The 18,750-nt window shown below is 31.6% G+C and overlaps 1 long non-coding RNA gene across 1 annotated transcript; it reads left to right on the plus strand.

Annotated features, from left to right (window-relative positions):
• The first annotated feature begins 16,757 nt into the window (after positions 1 to 16,757).
• On the plus strand, positions 16,758 to 17,458 carry LOC133820518 (uncharacterized). The gene is made up of 3 exons (XR_009886931.1): positions 16,758 to 16,858; positions 17,011 to 17,108; positions 17,206 to 17,458. It is a non-coding gene; the product is annotated as an uncharacterized LOC133820518 (long non-coding RNA).
• Positions 17,459 to 18,750: the final 1,292 nt, after the last annotated feature.

Raw genomic sequence — 18,750 nt, forward strand, 5'->3', positions numbered from 1 at the left:
TGAATCAATTTTATTAAAATATATATATGTTTGCATGAATGAAACTTATGACTTCCATATTTTCCTTCTGATTCTAATTCATCGATTTTGTTTATTTAATGTTTATATTCTTTTTTCAAAGTTACATCATTTCAAAGTTTATTATTTCTGATTTACTAATCTTCCTTTTTATTTGTATTTTACCTCTTTGTGGATACGACATAGCCCGATTACTACTGTGACCGCTTAGGAGTTATTGGGCGATATCACCTCTCCACTAGGCAGAGACATTTATATAAGAATTACTTGAATATAAACTATGTAATTAACCACCATTATTTGTGTTGGGTGCAATGTTGTGGAAACTGATATTCTAACACGTTTGCCCATATTTTTCTTCTTTTTCTGTTTACAATGTTTCATCCAAATTACTTAAAGTTATTTTTGCATCATTCAATTTACAAGTAACAGTTACAACAGGTGCTGGCTTTTTATTTAATTTCCTTTAGTCCTTAATGCATGCTTTTTGAAAGATATATTGATTAATTGCTTGTTCAATCTGTAATGGAGGCAAAAGCTTCTTGTGGAAAGTGTTTGCATTGTTTTCTTTTATTCGTATATGTTTAGTTGTTAAATATTTATTTTATTCTTTTGAATGTAATATAATATATAGCAGTGTCTTTATGTAGCACTGAGAACAAGTTTAAGATGTATAATTTAAATTTTTTATAAATACTATTGAACTTCTTACTTCTCAATTTGGTTGCTCTAATTTTTGTTGTTGTCTCCTTTAGTTCAATCTACGAAGAAAAAAAAGCAGGGGAGAGCATTATATTGAGTTTTATAATTCTTTTCGTTTGCCATGTGTAAGTTTGGTCTTTATCTTATGAGATATTTTTTTTTTGGAGTACATCAAATAAGTGTGGTAACTTAATATGATAAAAGTATGTGTGGACCTCTCTTCTGTTTTTTATTTCTAATTGTGTAAACATTTTAAGAACTTTTTATTTCCAGTGGAGAAACTTTTTATTATTTTTTAGTTTTTTGTTCTCTTTTGTTTTGGTGATCATTATTCTTTTAGTTCATACCATTGTGCTCTGTTTAATTCTTTGATGACAATTATTTCTTTATCAAGCTAGGAAGTTGACAGATTGGAACGGCTGGTTTTGGAGCAATAAAAGCAATATCAATTTGGAGTAAGATAAAAACTTTCAAATGCACATGACACATGTATTTTTGCTTTCCTATGTAGCTTGGTAAATGTGTGTGTTGCATTGCTATAGGTTATCTCTTGTATTATAACCCTTATTCTCCTATTAATGTTTAGTATAGTTGTCTCCTGCTTTTGTTTAGGATTCTTTCTCTGAAATCTGTCTTGGTTTTTCACTTGATATAGAAAATAGCTTAGTGTGGCAAAAGCTAGAGTTTGTCTTTAGTAAGGACTTTCAACACTAGTTTTTACAAAATTGCAGTAACATATTTTCTAGTGTGATCCTAAGTGTAGCTTTAAATGACTTATACCCAATGACATCTATATTTACACATATGTTTTAGCGGACAATTTTCATTATTTTTTATTTAACTTTTCAGCGTTTTGAGATTTATTTTTTAAAAGTTATATATTTATAATGTTATATATCTTATTTTTGTTTTATTTGATATTTAGTAAAGTATTGTAGATATTTTTTCTTGATCTTTCTAATAACAAAATGTCACTTTTTGTTTACATAAGATGCTTTAGTTGAACCATTGATTTAAAGAATTTGAGAAGCTTTAGTCTAACTTTTTTATGGTGTTATATATCATTGTGAGTAAAGCAAGTTTTGTCTTATAAAAAATAGAGCTATAGTTCTTCTCTTATCACTTTACTCCTTTTTATATAAATAAACTTTAATTACTTTTACTTTTATTAGTGCCTAAGTGTGGTCCACGTTGAAGCAAGTTTTGCTAATACCATATGGTGGATAGAAACATCCTCATTCTTATTATGTTGGTGATCTACCAGAAGTAAAGAACTATTTTGGATATGTAAAGGTTTGTTATTGTTAATGAGACTAAATTTTTATTTTCCTCTGTATTTTCTTCTACAACCTGTTTTGTTTGTGGGTTTGTTAGGGTGTTGGGATATAGGATCACGATTGTGTTGGTAGTAAATAACCTATTTTCACAACTTGCTTATATATACTTCAAAGCATCTGTTATCGTGACCAAAGTCATTTTCTACTTCTCTGGCATAGTGACCTCACATTAATAATATTTATTCTTTTCACACTACATTAATTTAGGCGTGTCAAATATAATAATTGTAATTCTTATGTGAGCTATAATATCAATTACATTCTACATGTTGATTATATTTGTGGTGCCAAGCCCTTGATTTCCTAAAAACAATGGAACACAGTGGCCAATAAAAAACTAGAGGATCAATAACCTTGAATCTTTAACAAATAAGCTATCACAGTGGTCAATCCTTAGTAGTTGTTTGCTTATGGTAGTTTGATTTTGTACTGGATTTTATTTCTAATTTTTGATGATGTTGGAAAATATACTACTGATTACTGTGTCATTTTGTAAACTTGTCATTGCAGATGGTATATAGACATGTTAATTATGCTCAAATTTATGGGATGATCAGATTCCTCTTTCGTGGACTGCTTATTTCTGTCCACTGTATTCTTGAAGAGTAAAGGAAGTCTCAATTTGAAAGTTACAAAACTGAGACTCGGGATTCATGCAAAAAGACTGTAAGGCGTATTCGTGTAGAATGGAGGGCGTTTGCTAAACAAAAAACTAGGAAAGAACATATGGTAAGATTTGAAATGAGTGATTAAATATTTAAGTAGAGATCAAAATATATTTTTCCTAATGTTGGTTTCTTTTATGTTTTATTTACCAGATTCAACAAGTGAAATGAAAAAGAAAATCTGATTTGGAAGGCTTTGGTGTGCTGACATTTGGAAGATCATGAATTCCTACCTTTACTTTTGAATATGCAACTGTTTAAGACTATTTTGTTGACTATTGTGAGAATGTTTTGTTTTTGTTAATTAGGCAGTGTTGAATATCTTAAGACTTTTGGATTGTTTTTTAGATAATCATGAATGTATTTTGACACAATTATTTAGTTATATGAGTTATGAACCATATAATTGGTACCGAAAAATATATTTGTATAATGTTAAGGGTGTCTTAAGTATATTAAATGAAGCGGGTTTGAATTAAAGCAATAAAAAATAATTATAATGTACAGTGTTGACCGCGTTTTTGGCCAACGACGTGTAGACATCAAAACGACAAAAAACCTTTAAGAGAAATATACGACACAGACAATTTTTATAGTGGTTCAGCCCCAATGTGTTGGTAATAGCCTAGTCCACTTAGAGTTATGATTATAGATCTACACTCAAGATCAGATGAACCTGAGTCAACTGAGTTTCTTTAGTGCAGATGAAATGAATACAATATTTCTCTCCAGATACAAATATTCTCTGAGAAAATTAGAATCGAATCCTTTTTATGATGCCATGAGCCTTGTATTTATAGGCTCAGGATCGTACAAATGATGTCCCCCATAATCGAGATATTTTGTTATTCTCACTATTTTTAATTAATAATAATATTCAAAATACAACAATACACTACTTTTGTGGGATAATCTGAGAGATTCCCGCGAAGGTATGACATATTCTTGTTGAAGCCGTTACTGGGATCTTTTGCGTAGCCCTGTTCTGTTTTAGTCTGTCCATATCACACCCAGGAGGAAAACTGAAAGGCCAAAATACCTCACTGGTTGGCCAAGACAATTGACTGGTCGGCCAACACATGTCTGGTCGGACAAGCACATGACTGGGCAGACAAGCACCTGACTGGTCGGACAAGCACATGACTGGGCGGACAAGCACCTGATTGGTCGGACAAGCACCTGACTGGTCGGACAAGCACATGACTGGTAGGACAAGCACATGACTGGTCGAACAAGCACATGACTGGTCGGACAAGCACATGACTGGTCGGACAAGCACATGATTGGTCGGTCATGACACTTGACTGGTCAGTCAAAAATCTTCACCGGTCTACCGGATCACTCCTAAGCCAGATTACCCAGCCATTCCTTGCCAATTGTCACTTTTATTGCCACGTCATCGTTTTCAAATTTTGAGGGTACCATACAGTTTTATATAATAATAATTCAAGCTTATCCAAATATTAGAATAATACAAAAAATGTGTTATTGTATCTTTTACAATAACACTAGTTTATAAGCATAAAATTATGTTATGCAAACTATTTTCTATAATGCAAAAAGTATGTTATTATAAAGTGTATCATAACACTACTTAATAAGTACAAAAAAGTGTTATATAATCTATTTATAAATAGCATAATGAAATACTTTTCTAACTATTAAAATAACACAACAAAAGTGTTATCGTAGGCTATACAATAACACATATCAATAACTATGGAAAAGTGTTATGCAAAGTGCTCTGACCTACTATAACAACGCTTTCCTTAACACATCAAAAAGTGTTTTGGTATATATTTGATAATACTTTTTCAGTCTTATTGAAAGTATTTTTTCTTGTAGTGTGTGGTTCTTGGCTTTGGCTTCTAGTGGTGATAGCCATTTCTTCAGATGGATCTGATAGAGGATGATCATGGATTTCAACTCTCAATGAAAGCACCAAAATGTTGACTAGAGTTTTTGTCAATGAAACTGAGTCAATATAAACGACATAAAAGAATTTAATGAGCTGAAATCACGTAAAACGACACAAAGAATTTATAGTGGTTCGACCCAAGAGTTGGTAATGACCTGCGTCCACTTACACTTTTATTAATAGAAAAGATCTCAAACTCAAGATCAAGAAGAACAAGGTCCAACTAAGTTTCCTAAGCCTGAGAGAGAATACAATTTGATAAGGATTTTGTATGTAAAGTGTGCATCCTCCCATAATGACTGCGAGAGATCTCTTTTTTATAGAGTCTCTTATGGGCTATGGGCCCTACAAAATAATCTAAGTCGTGCACGTGTAGTGTGGGATTGTTACAACTGATTACAAATTTAAATAATACTGGAAAAATACATTCAAATATCAGTTATGAAAATATCTTAGGATATTTCGTAATATCTCGTGAAGTCCTGATCTTCGGGTTTAACTAAGTTTTCATTCGAGTAGGTCCATCTTTGAGCAGCTTCATAAGGTATCACCAGTTATCTTCTCTTCGAGCAGACTGGATCTCTTCGAGCTAGTGATGTCTTACTCGAATAGTTCTCATAATTTGATGTCGTTTACTGCTACTTGTCATCTTTAAATTCCATGTCACCATGTCCAAATTTGGGTTAAACATTAATATTTGTATTCACTTGTACTGTAATGTAAAATTTGTGTTATGGATACAAATGATTTATAGTGTAATTTTTTTTAATTTTGCGTTAGTTGTCAACTATCTAAAATGCTAATGTTTGCTTCAGTTACAAACTCTCACAAATGCCAAGTTTTCATCGTTTGTGAGCACTACCAAATTTTTGAGAGGTTTGTGTCACAGGATTTCTCGCCACTTTTAAAATTGACGCAAAAAATTATCTGTGTCAATTGGGAACTGTCTCAAATGAAATTTTCTGTACTAGTGATAATTAAAGCTAGGATAAGTTTAATGTTTAATTTTAATTATATGTTCATCCTTAAATAATACTAACTTTATTAGTGAACAGTTAACTTATAAATTGATTTATGAATTTGAGCTCGACAACCATTCAATCCCAATAATTAATTCTTAAGGGAACAATTATTCAATTCTAAAGACGAAGACATAGATTCCATATCTGTTTATTATGTTCCCAACAATCTACACCAATGAACCCCTAAAATAAAAGTCTTTTTCTTGATCATTCTAACAAACCCTAACAAGTGAATTAAAGGACCTAAATGATGTAAACAAGATTTCAAAAAACCTTCAAGATGTAGATCGATTTGTATATGATCATCAATTGATATGTTTAAATAATTCTTTATGATAAACGATATTTGATAAAGTATAAATAATATTTCGGGTCTACCTTTGTACAATCAAATTGTACATAGCACCTTCACCAAAATATCCTACTACATCATTGATCCGAATCTAGATCACATGTATACATAATACTAGTGAATCACACTAACATTATTTAATTTAAAAATGATTTATTTACTTTATTAAACTTTTAACTTTTTAAATTCATTCCTTACAATCTTAATCATCTAGTACCAATACAAGATTGTAGTCACATTAATGAATTTACGAGTTTTGTCATATTTATATAATATTATTTGAATAATAATATAAAATAATCCATATATAAAAAAAATTAATTTCTTTTATTTATTTCACAAAAACAATGTCCACTACATATGCTTTAAGGACACCATTCCTAATGCAAGCAGACCGCAACCTCCATCGCTTCCATAGAATAAGCATACCTCGAGTTGTAACCTTTGCCTTCCAGCAAAGTGTGAACAACCTTTGGAATGCTACAACTCTCCTCATTAAGATGATAGCAGTTTCATAGAATTTTACTATCCTTTAAAGATTTATGTTCAAGAAGACCTAACTAAGCATAGATGATACACAAGAAAATCCATCTATGCATTAAAAGAAAGAAGTTTCCTCCTTGGTATAGATAGTTGATCTCATGTGAAGATAACCGCGAAGTTGGAAGGCCCTTCTTTGATCGCATCTCCACCAACCCCCAATGGAACATCCTCATCACTGTTGAAGGTGAGCTCTTCTCAAGCTCTTATCGTCTCACGAAACCTCTTGCAAGCACCAATGCAAAAGGTGGAGGGCAGACTTGCTTGTTTCCATTAGGCCCAAGCAAGATAGGTGGACGACATGGGCCTTCCCTAAAGATCCATAAAAGATGAGGCTTCAACTCTGAAAGGGTCCTCTTAAGATTCCTTTACGGGGAGAGGGGCGGAATAGGTTCCCCAAGGAGCTGGCCAAAAGGCTTAAATTGAGAGCCAAGATGCAAGGAACTTTTCTTCGAGTCGAAAGGTTCGCTTGGTTCATCGATATCAAAGAACATATTCGACAAAACTATTTGGATGGGACTTAGTGGGTGCTTAGGGGATGAAAGGCTCTGTCGAAGACATCAATCTGACACCTTGTGGCAATGGGGAGATTCACATGCTCACAAGCATACCAATGAGGGGAGAGAAGGAAAATATCTTAGTCTAAGGAACTAGCCAGACCCTAGGCATAGATTATTTAAAATAGTAGAGCCCTTAAACCAAATCACGCCCAATGACCTAACTCGCCCCTGGTGGTTCACGAGATAGGTGATTTTCCTGCTTGTGCTTCATCAGGAAAATAAGTTATCTCAAGTAGAATTGCAAGATTCTACCCAACTATATCCATTGGGATTCTCAAATCATTTTTCCATGAAAGAGGAAGTGATGGAGGATGCATTAGAAAATAGCTACTCATTGTCAGTCAAATTCTCAAGGAGATGAAGGTTTGCTTGGATATCTTGTCTTAAAGGAGTAAAAGCTCACATTGCATGGGTGTATCATGGCGCGAGCAACTTGATCTGGTCCTGAATCTAAGCATATATAGAGTACTTCCTCCATGGAAGCCCAAAGGAATACCTTCATCTGAAGTCAGCACCACCTCCCTAAAGAACTCAACTTCCACTTAATTGAGCATAGAAGTAGAAAGAATAGAGGCAAGTACTAGAATTTGTTAGGATTAATACCCTAAAAGCATGTAAAGACATTTTATTGGTTTTAAATAAAAGTACAATTTTATTATATTTGAATGTTATAATTATATTTTGAATTAATTATGTATTAATATCAAGAAAATTCCATATTCTTTTATGAGAATATGATCTTGTATTAGTACGAGAGAATTAAGATCATATATAATGAATAAAATAGTCAGTAACATATTAAAGTAAGAAACCTTTAATGAATGGTTACTAGTATGATTTAATAAGCATACGAGATGCAACTAATCTAGATTCGGATTACTGATATGGGTAGAAATCTTAGTAAATGTGTTCTATATAATAAAGATTATATATGAAAAAACTGATGAGAATTAGTTATCTTTATAAACTTTCTGTTTGACGTAAAGATTTAATTCTTATCAGAATTGATGACAATTTGTAGATCACTCTAAATCCTGAGTATTCATGAACTTCTATTTATGTTTATTGGATCTTTTGATTCACTCGTTAGGTCTCTTAGAATAATGAGGCTAATGACTTTTGTTTTAGAGATTCAATATCATGGATGGCTGGGAACATGAATTACAATAATGGAATCCATGCTTTCCTAACAGATCGAATATTGGTTCCCTTAAGGGTTGATTATGGAACTGAATAGTTATTGAGCTCAAATCTATAATTATATTATAAATTAATTATACGCTAGTGAATTAATGGTACTTAAGGATCAAGAGGTAATTAGAAGGGTAAAATGGTAATTTTGACGAGCTATAATTAACGAACCAATAATGGAGGACAGAACTACATATATTGATTATATCAATGGACTACAAGAGAAAACTTTGTAAATACAGTTCTATAAATAGTTAGAGTCCAATTCCATATTTATAGTGTAGTAATCATGGAATTAATAAATAAGTTTATTAGATAAAAGAGTTTAATTAATAATTGGGTTTATTGGAGCTTCGTATTATAGGTCCATGGTCCCCAGATCACCTCTGTCCTACACTGTCAAGAGTAAGGATGTCAAAAGAAGGATTTGTAAAGAGAAATGACTAAATTGCAAATGAATTAATTTTCCAGGGCAAGGAAATAATTATGTGTTAATTATGGGAAATTGATTAATTGAGAAATTAATTATTTGAAAAACTATAGGTTAAAATTAATCTTAATCTTGTTTGGAATAATATAAAGAGAGAGAATAATAAATATCTTAATTATAATATGATATTTATTTATTTAATTTAAAAATGATATTTTAAGTTAAAGTTAATTTTTAATTAACTCATATTTATGTTGGGATAAATATATTATCTTAAAGATTGATTAAACAAACAAATGAGAGAATCAGAGAAACTTGATACATGCTTGGGCGACACACACTGTATTGTACAGTATATGGCACCTAGCGTCACGAATTTAATCCCTGGGATTTGAATTTTGAATTTCAAATAATTTTTTTTAATCAGTTATTCAATTATTCTTTTTAAATATGATTTAGATAAATAATTAAATGAAAATATCTAATCATTTTTATTTTGAATTATATTTTAATTAAATGAAGATTATTTAATTAAATTAAATATCTTTATAAGTTTGATAGTACGTGACTTTCATAATAGGGCTTGATTACTTTTTTTTTTTTTTTGAAAAATAAAAAGATTGACTCTCTCTCTAAAGCGAAAGTTTTCTCAAAATCCTGAAAACTATTCTAAACCTTCTCTCTGTTGAAACTCCCTAGATCTCATGTGTTGAGTACATATAGGGACTCACATAAAATCAACTTTTTGAATCCTACGTGCCCACACACGTCCTTGGGTATTTGAGGATTGGCTTGGAAGATCAGGGTGTGAGATCTCAGAACACTCGATGGGAAGATCGTTGATTTATATGAAAAGACTCAAGACACTTAATAGGCTACAAGAGGTAATCCCTTATCTATTTGTATGTGATTTAATATTTATATATGTGTATGATCCTGGTTGGTATTAATATTTATTAAAATGGGTCCATATATTCCGCTGCGTACCTTTGATTTTATCATTTAATACCAACAATTGGTGCCAAAGAAGTCTAGACATACATATATATATATATATATATTAAATACTGTGTGAGTTTCTTGCATTTGTTATATGTATGTTGATATGTATATTGAATGGATGGATATGTTTTTTGAATGTATGGTGGAATGATGGATCGTTAATTATATGGTGCTATTGGGTTAGGAATTTTATTGTTTTTCTAGATTTTGTGTAAGCCATAAAGGGCATAGGGTTTTTGTAAATTTCTATTTATGAAATATGTATTGTAAAAATCTGTACACAAGTGGAGAAGGACCTGAGCCACTAGCCATGGCAGCAGCCCGAGCCCTCTTGGCCACCAATGTACAGTCACGCCTAGCCCCTGCGCCTGCCTGCGCGCACCCTGTGCTCTCCCCCTGGCCCTTGCACCTGCTTGCGTGCCCTTGCGCACTTGAGTCGAGCCCCTACTGCTTGCCTACGCGTGCGCCTATGCACCCCTGCGCACGCCCTTGTTTGCCGCACCTGATGCACCTACATGCCCAGCCGTCCATCTCGAGCTTAGCACCTTTGTGCCGCCGACCCTAGGGCACCATCTTGCTGCCCAAACCCTAATTCCTATTTTTTTGCAAATATCTTTTATTTAATTAATTTTAAATTATTTTAATTTAAAAGTTTAATTATCTTATTTTATTTTATTAGAAAATAAAATATCTTTTAGATCATTAAGATATTTTAATATCTTAAGTTTAAATAATTATTTGAATTTGATTCTTTAATTATTTAAATTCAACGAAATTAAGAAGATGACAAAAATAGTTATTTAATTAAAAGTTAGTTTTAATTAAATAAATTAATTAGAATTTTTTTTCTAATTAATAAGTTCGGCAAAACAAAGTTCCTAAAGATTAGCAAGAAATCCTAAAAGAGAGGAGGAGCATTCTTGGAGAGTCTTGAAAGCTACATAGGCTTAGATTGCAATTTTAATTCTAATATTTTTAAGGGGTTGTAAATATTAGAAATATCTATTAGTACTCGGTTTATCATTTATTGTTTATTTATTTATTTATTGTATTTATTTAAATAAATGTTCATTGATGTTTGATTGATAACATGATCATGCATTAGTCAATTACATGTCATTCATGAAACCCCACACAATTTCTCATTAATCATGCATCTTTTAGAAACATGATTATCTAGGATTGACCTATTTGTTTATATGAATTATTTTGGAGAAACCAATTGCATGTAAACTATTAAGTATTAAATTAGTTAAAACTTGGTAACTCACACCATAACAAAGGCAATAGATTTTATAGACCTTTAAGATAACCAACTTTATGTAAAAAAAATATTTTTAGTGAAGTTAGATGAATGTAATGGGTAATTATTTAGATCACACTAATTATATAAACAGACTCTTTTATAATTATGAATTTTGTAATTAATTACATTCATAGGGTTATTAATAAACTTGTAATTAATTTAGAATTAATTGATTAGTTTAATAAAACACATTTAATCTAAAATAGTAAGTGGGAGAAGGTGAACATCTCAATGTGACCTATGGTCTCCATTATTAGTACAACACCTTGAGATATGAATAAGGCCTTGAGGCGGCTTTGTTTCCATCCCCCTAAGGAAGGTTTCTAGAAATATTAATACCGAGGCTGGCTTCTTACAAATATAGGAAAAAGTGATGTATTTTAGGCTTGACGGACCCTAAGGTGGCACTCTCTAGGTTAAGTCATGAATTCTGAATTAATGGGTTACACTTACAAAGATGTAATAAGCTTTTGCGGTGGATAATTGCATCTTGACCAAACCAGCGATACTTTATATTTAAAAGAGAAAATAAAGAGTTATCTTATGTTTTAAATTATAAAGATAAGATTGTCTTATAAGCTATCTGAATTTAACTTGACCGACCCTAAGGCGACACTTTATTTGTTGGGTAGTTTTATTGTGGAAAAGCAAATGTTAATTTACGTGTTTTAATTGTTGCATTCATGCATCATGTTTACTTTCCAAAACATTGATATTTTTTCAAATGATAATATTATTGTATTTTATTTTTAGTCATAAAATGTTGCGAGCCAATTATTTTCCTATAACGTGCCCTATAATGCATAAAATGGTTGATGATCATATAAAGAAAGTAAAAATGACTGAGAGGGTGAAGATGGATGGGCAAATTCAACTTTGTTAGTTTTTCTTGCCAAAATTCTTAAACATATCTATAATGATAAGAGGCCTCCTCCTATACCATCATGGGATACAAGCACAGAGGAACATGAGAAATATGTTGATTGGATGAGATCAAATCATATGGCGAAATTTTACTGTCTTAGTACCATGGAAGAAAAGCTAAGGAAAATGTTCGAACATGTTGAATATGCTAGTGATTTGTGGGATGTTGCCTTTGAGGATTTACAGACAAGACCACAACCACGAAAAAGGTAGATATGATTTTCCTTTACCTTAGGCTAAATAGTTGAGTATGATACATAAAGTCCTAAATATTTGATTTAGAAACCACTAATCATATTTCTTGTTATTTGTTCTTCTTTATAGACACTTGAGCGATCAAGAGGAACTTGCAAATGGAGACAAAAAGTTGAAGAGGAAAAGAGGAAAAGCGTCTACTTCAAGAAAGCGTTAAAGAAAGTCCATTTATTTAAAATTCTTTAGTTTTATTAAAACAAAACTTTATTGTTGTTTGAACAATGTTTAGTTCATCTATTTTTAGTTAATTTGGAAATTTATTACATGTAATGACTTTAGAATATATTATTTATAATTTGATTATTCTTAATTTTTTTCTTTAGACATGCAATTGAATATTTGGACTTTATCGCTTTCGTAAAAATGAAAAAATGCTCAATAATTCATAATTATTTAAAGTAGCAAAACCACAAGGTAACAAAAGACAAAAAGTTTCAAACGAAGATGACACATATCTTTGGCATCTTAGACTAGGTCATATAGGTCTAGATAGGATAGACCGGTTAGCAAAACATGGACCTTTTATGAGAACCAAGAGTTGGAACTCTTCAGGTTTGTGAATCTTGTCTAAAAGGAAAAATGATCAAACGTCTTTTCTTAGCAAAAGGCAATAGAGCAAAAGAACCTTTTGAGTCTATACACCGCGATGTCTGTGGTCCAATCAATGTACATGCAAGAGGTGGGTATGAGTATTTCGTCACTTTTATTTACGATTACTCAAGATACGGTCATACTGACTTAATTCTTAGGAAATCTGAAACCTTTGATATGTTTCAAAAATTCAAAGCTGAGGCTGAGAAGCAATTAGGGGCTCTAAAGACACTTCGATCTGATCGAGGTGGAGAATATTTGGATTTAGAATTCAAAGATTTGTTGCTGGAGCATGGTATTCTATCCCAAACTCACAACACCAGGAAGGCCACAACAAAATGGTGTTTTTGAAAGAAGAAACAAGACCTTGTTGGACATGGTCAAGTCTATTGTAGTGCACCAATTTTTTTTTTTAGTTATTAAAATTTGTGTGTTTTATTTAATTTAATTGTTAACTGTTGTGAATTAATTTATTTATTTGTTTGATTTAAATTAAATTGTTAGAATTGTTTGGTGGAATTTTGTGAATTTATTTGCTAATGTTATTTATTTGTTTTAATTTATAAAAATGTGATAAATTGAGTTTTAGTTGATGCACTAAGGTGCATGGTAGGTAGTGATGCACCCTAGTTATTGAGTGTGTGCTAGTGCATGGTAGCATGATGCACATGTGTAGAAATTTCTACACACTTGTAGATTCCTTTATTTTGAATTAATTAGAAAAAAAATAAAAAGAAAGAGGAAACAAGGCTTGGACGTGTGAGACATAGTGGGAAAGGAGAAGAGTTTTTACCATTTTTATTGGGTGATGTTTTGATAAAATAGATAAAGATGTTCTCATCTTTTTAAGATAAAATCAAAACAAATAAAAAAATAAGAGAAAATAATTAGAAATAGGAAACATACCATTTTATTTTATTAGGCTTTTATGAGAGAATTAAGATAAAAGGGGAAGGAAAATTGGGAAGAGCCATATTTGCTCTTGGCTGCCGTGTTCTGGAGAGAGGAATAGAGAGAGAGAGTGGTGTGATAGAGAGAGAGAAGAAGAAGAAATGATCAATCTTAGGGTATGGTTTTTTATTTTGTTTTATGTTTTCTTTCTTTTAAATTTTAGTATGTTGATTAGAGTTGTTTTTAATTGTGTTGTTCTACTTATTCTCCATCTTGATTTTCGAAAACCCCTAGGGTTTGAGCAAGGAGGTGGTTCTAGTTGGGTTCTTGATTTCTATCAAGAGAGGTATTGAATTTTCCCCTCAATCTTTTGGTTATCGGTATTTGATGATTGATATTTTGGAGAGACTATGGCTGAAAGTGGGTTTGTGCTTTGAGTAGGATAATATGTTGTGTTGATGGATATTGAGGAATGTTTTCAAAGAAATTATATTTTGAAATAAAGATAATGTTTTGTTTATGTTTGGCCTTGATGAATGTATTACATTATTGTTGTGATGGTTTGATGAGAAATATGTTAGGTGGTTACATATTTTTGATTCAAGGGCATGAATCTCATGTAGATCTCACCTAAATCATGTGTAGACAATACTAGTAAAGTTTGATAATGTTTCTTTTGATGTTTCTATGATTTTGATCATGTTATTTAGAAAATAGGAACATCCTAGGTGAATGTAAAGGCATATATGAATATTGGTGTTTTATGTTATTAATGCATGTTGTCTTTATTATTTTGTTGGGTGGCATGTATGAACTCATTGGAAATATAATAAGGTGTTGTAAGGTTTTCAATGAATATGTGTTAGTTTTTTTCTTTTGAATTATTTGTATAATAGGAGCATGTTAGGATTTGTGATTAATTGTGTTAATTAAACATGCATGATTTTGTATGAATCTTGTGAGACATGATGAAAAAGATGAATTTCATGATGATTTATGCTTGCTGATTTTTGGGTGTCTAAGTGGTTAGTATATGATGAAAATAATGATTTGGATGTTTCAAGAAATTAAATGGAAGATTTTAAGATGCTTTGAAATGATATTTTTTTCACAATTTATTACCTACAGATTTTTTCTTTATTTTTTAGAAAATATTGAGTTTTAAACATAAAAGTGGAGATTTTGAGAATAAAGATAGTTGCTGGAATTTTTGTAAAAAAAGGTGAAGTTGTATTTTTAATAAATGAAATTTGGTTAGTATTTTGAAATGAATTAATACCTAAACTATGGAAATATTAAAAGTGGTATTTTTAATATAACATGAGTGTTTATTTTTAATAGTTATGACTTTTCTTTATTTTTGATTAAGAAAAAAAGTTGAATTTAGTTCACTTGGGAATTTTAAGTAAATTAAATTATGGCTGAAAGTTTAGTTAAATATTTATAAAAATAATCATTTGATTTTTCACATATGAATTTATTCTATTTTAAATTTAATCTTTAAAAATAACACAAGTAAAAATAAAATAGATTTTTCTCACATTTAAATTTATAAATTTGATAATTGAATTATATAAGGTTATTTTTATTAAAACATGTTAAATTATAAGTATTTTACATAATTGTTAGTTTTTGTTATTTTATGAAAATTAAGAGTGATTAATGGAATAAAATAAAATAATGCTTTAGAGAATTAATCAACTTTGGAAATCTTAAGGATAACAAATGGTAATCAAAGCATGTTACAATTTTATTATTTTCACAACGATAGAAGTAAGATGCGTAGAATTATCGTTTTAAACATCACGTTTACACAATGTTCCCACGTATGCATGTCGCATGCAATTTCGCTTTTACATTCAAAAGTATGTATATTATGCAACCATATAGTTTTTATAGCAGGACCATGCATGCAATATAGGTAGAATGTGCATTATTCTTTTATCCCCTTATGTGTAAATATGTCTTGTTTAGATGTTATGAGTAACTCTTACCATGTGTGCATGACTCATGCACACGTGAGTTATATGAGTGGGAAAAATAGGGTTATGAGATGCTAAGGAAGGTTATTTTGATTATGGTATAGGCTCGTTGTGAAGTGGTCGTTTACTTAGCTTGGACCTGAGGTAAGCACTACACCAAATACCCATTTCCATAACACATGAATATAATAGAAATGAAAAAGAGTTATGGTAAATGTTATGTATGTAGCCAAAATAAAAAGGCGGTAATATTTTGGGAGCCCGCCACTTGTACATTTTTTTTTCAGAAAAAATCACACGGACTCACCATTTTCTTCTTCGGCTAAGCAAAGTCCGAACTTTATCTTCGGTTTCATCATCCCTGCTTCAAATCTGAGCTCACATCTCCTCCATCCCTCAAATCTCAGCCTCCATCCCTCATATCTCCTCCATCTCTCTCTCGTCTTTCTCTATCTCTCTGTCAGTAGGGTTCCATTCGTTGGGTTGTTTCACTCCTCTTCGGTCTTGGCAAGCCAGGTAAGGATATATAGTTTTAGGTGTTATTGATCTGGGTCATTGGATTTTTATGCTAATTGAGCTTAATTTGGGAATAAATCTAATGGGTTGTTTGATTTTCTTTTTCCCTCTACCTCCGGCCTCCCCCGACCTCTGCTCTCACACTCTCTCTCCATATTTCTCGGCAACGGACAGTCCAGCAAGCCGAGCAGCGGAGGAAGCAGAGCACCCACCGACGGCGACTTCTCCAACAGGCTCTCGGCTCACTCTCTCTGACTAGCAACGGCGCAGGAAGGGACTTCTCCAACAGGTTCTGTCAGCTCTCTTCTTTCTTTGTGTCTTGGACTGAATTAACTGGTCATAGCGAATTGAGATGGATGTGAATTTTGAAGCGTGGTTTGATTTTTTCTATGTAATTTTCTTCAGTCCAATTTTCCTTACATATAATACAAATTTTTCTCTTAGAGTGTCCCTCAATAATCTGCAAATTGGTTTCCTTCTCCGTCTGCCCCTCCTCTCTGTATATACACTATAAGCACATAGGCTAAATATTAGATAAATGTAATTTGCAGCAATGGTATGTCGAGTATCCCGACAAAGGTCCATGGTATGAACTGTTGGTCATTCCACTTCGTTTTGAGCTACTTTGTTCAATCATGATCCCCATATCAATTAAGGTATCCTTCTGTATAAAAATGTGTGAGAAACTGTGGTACATAAATCATTATAAGAATAAAAGACACAACAATGCTTTTGTTAACAAAAGTTAGAATTTCTCTGTTTGAAAGCGGTTGATAGTCTCTAGTGTAAACTGTTATATCTTTGGCAGGTGTCCCTTGACCTTGTGAAGAGCTTGTATGCAAAGTTTATTGATTGGGATGATAAAATGATTGACCATGAGACTATTACTCCAGCCCATGCAACAAAGTGAGTGTAATTGGTATTGTAGTAATTGTCAATGCTTCCCCCCCCCCCCCCCTTTTTTTTTAATATATGCATATGAGGTTTATATAATATGTGGCAGTACAGCAATCAGCGAGGACTTGGGCTAGGTTGAGTACATTTTGACTGACAAAACTGGTACTCTAACAGAAAATAAGATGATCTTTAGAAGGTGCTGTATCAGTGGCATTTTCTATGGAAATGAGACAGGAGATGCCTTAAAAGGTATGGTGTTTTTCTGAACAAATATTTCTGTTAAACTTATGTAGTTATTAACTTAATTTGGGGTTGTAAATTGGTGTTAAGTTGACCTTACATCAAAAATGTATTTTGGGGATAATTCCCTTGTGTATATGCCCTAGCGGTTTATTCTGCTGCAAAGATTCTTGGTCTTGATGTTCGGTATTGTTACTGTAGAAAGTAATAGTGATGAAACAATTCTTGGTGAATTAGAGAGGTATTATTTATTGTGGCATCCCATGCCTGAATGCCCTTGTATTTGGCATCTGGCATGAAGCAAAAGTACTGGAGATCATATATTATTGTATATAGTGTGCTCGTTTGACATATCTTTTGCTTTTACTTTTATATAGTAGAAGAAGAGAAGTAAAAGGCCTAAGTTATTTTTTTCAATTACGGTTTGGATAGTCTATTTTTTTTTTTTTTTTTTAAATCACAACAAATATTTTATTATATTTAATTTAATTTTATTAATTAGACTAAGGATAAAATATGTAATCTAAGTTTTTTTAAAAAAAAAAAAAATTAAAACTGAAAACAACTTCCCTTTTTTATTCAAAAGATCTTTATGAATAAGTTAATGGACATTTACTTCCTCGTAGAGTTTGAAAATTCATAAAACACTTTTGAAAATTCATCCAAGCACTCCTCAAAAAAAAAAAAAAAAAAAGAACAAAATTCATCCAAACACTTAAAAAAGTAACATTTAGGCTCTGGAAAAGTTTCAAAGCCATGTCAAACAGGCCCTCTGAATGATTTGTTTAAGACCTATGAATGTTGGGCTATGTGGTTATGTTCATAGTTCAATTGCTCATGTGTTAATATGTAGGTTCAAAGACAAATAATAAAGAAAATGTAGTATTTATTTTAAATGGGCTTGGTGATTGGCTAATTTATTTCTGTCATTGATTTGATATCATTGACAGTTATAGGACGAATTCAATCAGTATTAGAGCCTTGACGATAATGCAAGTGATAAAAGTTCAATTCACGAGCACTTAAACAGATGCTTAGAATAATATGATCTTTCTTATTTTTGAAATTATACTGTGCATTTGGCTTGATTCCTCATTCGTTCTGTTTGGGTAGGTTCATTGGGACTTCAGGAGCTTTAGTGGGTAAGGTGAGACTTTGATTTGATTAATGTTATAATCTTCTCAAAATTTCAACATTATAAAATATGGTTATCAGGATCAGGACATTATTTTGAGATATTTTGGCAGTGGCATATCTTGAAAATTGTTATTGCTATTCCAATTTTGGTCAACACTTTTTGTGTTTTCTTTGCACTATGTTATATGCTGAAGGAACACAAGTCAATAGATTTTTGTAATAAAAATGATCTCTGGATAAGAATTGCAGTGTTTACTTTCACCTTGGTTTATTA

Source organism: Humulus lupulus, chromosome 1 (genome assembly GCF_963169125.1).
Source record: "Humulus lupulus chromosome 1, drHumLupu1.1, whole genome shotgun sequence".
NCBI classification, from domain to species: Eukaryota; Viridiplantae; Streptophyta; class Magnoliopsida; order Rosales; family Cannabaceae; genus Humulus; species Humulus lupulus.